Source organism: Penaeus japonicus, unplaced genomic scaffold (assembly GCF_977035675.1).
Source record: "Penaeus japonicus unplaced genomic scaffold, GWHDUDI00000001_assembly GWHDUDI00000036, whole genome shotgun sequence".
Classification (NCBI taxonomy): Eukaryota; Metazoa; Arthropoda; class Malacostraca; order Decapoda; family Penaeidae; genus Penaeus; species Penaeus japonicus.
The window spans coordinates 23,836,830-23,839,408 of NW_028234438.1; the positions used below are offsets into that span (position 1 = coordinate 23,836,830).

Consider the following 2,579-nt stretch of genomic DNA (forward strand, 5'->3'; position numbering starts at 1 on the left):
ATTATCGACATTACTCTTTATGCTTACCGTTTTACATTATTATTGATCTTAAGGATTCTTACTGTTGCAAGCAACAAAAAAGTCATGCGAGTTAAGAGTTGCTATCATTGCTAGCTTTACATTTTTTTTAAGGATGATAATATAAATTGTAATATAAATAGTAATATAAATCGTTTCAATAGCGGTCATAACGCCATTTCATTCATGATTACATAAATCAAGAGTACACTTTCATCACATTGCACAATAATATTTCCATAAATGGTAGTCCTCCCTCCTTGTGAAGGTACAAAAGGATCAAATTTTAACGATTCAAATTTCCAGAAATAGTACCATTAATAAGTAATCTCTCCTGATAACATTTTTGGAATAGACTTTGGTAAGGTTATCTTTTGCTGGTTTGTGCTTGGAATCTGGAAGAATCTTTTCTTATAACCGTTTGAAGCTTAAGGAACACATTTCACCGGCTCAGTGACAGCCTATAAATACGCAAGTATTTATAGGCTGACAAGTAACGCGTGAAGGTAATCGGTCGTGCTCTTTTACCAAATCTTTTGACTTGGTGGATCCTTTGTTTACAGGTTTCTGTCAATAATGGGATATTGGGGTTAAAGAAATCGGTAATAAAGGCCAATATTTATTTCTACAAATGCTCCCTAAATTTTCTGTGCAAATGTAAAGGAAAGTTCCTCCTCAATGCTCCATCATATTCATAAAAGAGGGCAACTATTTGAATTCCACAAATATTAATTCGACCAACCTGTAAAGTGAAACTTCCGAGAGGCGGTTGCTTTACCTGTCCAGGGTCTCTGGTTGTGGGACGTTAGTCCTGCATCATTCACGGTACTGTTATGGAAGGATAAGGTCATTTAGCAAGATTTCGTTCAAACTCCTAATTTATCCCCCTTTCAAAATCTTTACGTCGATTTTATAATCTCACATCTATTCTTTCTTAACAAGTTAGAGTTTACCAAAATAATATTTTGTAGTATACAAAATGCAATATTTACCTTTTTAGGAAGTTCATTGCGCCTTTGGAAATAAGTTATCTTGCTAGTCGGTGCTGAGGAGGTTCTCCTAATCCACACAATCCTCAACGCCTTTTCGACTTTTACAGGCGCTTCAACACTCACCAACACCCGCAACTACACAATCACAAATGACGCAACTACACAGCCACACCATTCCAATGAGGCAGTTAACAATTGAGGTTGTTTGTGTCAAAGGCTGAGCAAAGTAGTACAACGGCTCCCCAATGAGAGCATTTTGCCTTCCAGTAATCACTTTTAATAATGGAAGCCACACCTCTTCGCGCTGAAGAAACATTAATCTATGTATATTGATCAAATCACTACATGATTAATGAGTAATACCACAACATTTAACAACACCATGATGATATACATAGGTAACACAAATAAATATAGTCGCTTTCATACTTGTGGTATTGTTTATTTGAAAGACAAGAATTAATCGATATTAACTCCATACTCTCACTGGGGAGCCGTTGTACTCCTTTGCTCTGCCTTTGACACAAACAACCTTAATTGTTAACTCCTTGCCCGATTATGGTTTCTTATGGCACAGTTTTTTTTACAGCGTTAAATAGGGACGTTTGCAAATCACCTGAAGATGTAGGTAAGATCAGCCACATTTGGTGCATGAGAGTTTCTATTTCTGACACAATTATTCCATATTTCGATGCGGATGTGCTGTTCTTTTTCTAAATAATTTTGTTGTACCTATGGAGAAGCAGTCATAACAAATACTTTTCGTTGTGAGGAATTATATAACCTGCAATGGCAGGGAAACGAAGAATTACCGAAATTGTTCCAAGGTGGTGTGTGTGTGTGTATGTGTGTGTGTAAAGCGTTGGTGGTGGTTTCACAGAGAAAATGAGTGACTGAAGGTGTGTGTGTAGGCATTTGTATGGTTGAGCCATTTGCTTGTCCTCGCCGGAGGGTTCTTTTCACCCGCCGCGAAGGTGACTGCCTCTTGGCTCCGGCTCGGAGCCAAGAGGCAGTCACCTTCGCCTGGCTAGCTCAGCGGTAGCGTGTCGCCTTCACATCCCCGTTTTTGGCAGATCGAGCCCCGCCCAAGCTCGTGAGCTTCCACTGTCACCTGGCGGTTACTGACATAGCTAGCCACTGCGTTGGGTAAGGACCAAGCTCAGATCGGGTCAACACTCGTTGGTACATTATCTTACTAGTCAGCACATGCTGATATAGGCGGGCTCGCTTCAGTGCATACAAGCCGGTGTACGATTTGTTCTGCTCGCAAATTCTGGGCTAATCCTTTTATTTTTTTTTTTAACAGTCTAACAGATCTCACTCGGCCAATAGCATGGAATTTTTTTTTGCAATACACATTCTTTTATGTTTTGTATTTTTTTTTTTTTTTCATTTTTTTTTCGAGTCTGGAAATGCATGGTATAAGTTTTGCCACAAGAAAGGGTTTTTAAGTGATAGACTTTTGTAAATCCTTGACTTCATTCTCAGAATTTGGCTTGCAACCAACTGATCTAGCACGCAGCCTGGCCACCTAATCAGCTAGACAGCCAGGCTGACACGATTTAATCG

At 39.2% G+C, this 2,579-nt stretch overlaps 1 long non-coding RNA gene across 1 annotated transcript; it reads right to left on the reverse strand.

The window, feature by feature from the left end:
* Window positions 1–138: 138 nt before the first annotated feature.
* Window positions 139–1,123, reverse strand: LOC147467455 (uncharacterized). The gene is made up of 3 exons (XR_015190582.1): window positions 1,011–1,123; window positions 761–846; window positions 139–585 (listed from the first exon to the last, which is right to left on the reverse strand). It is a non-coding gene; the product is annotated as an uncharacterized LOC147467455 (long non-coding RNA).
* Window positions 1,124–2,579: the final 1,456 nt, after the last annotated feature.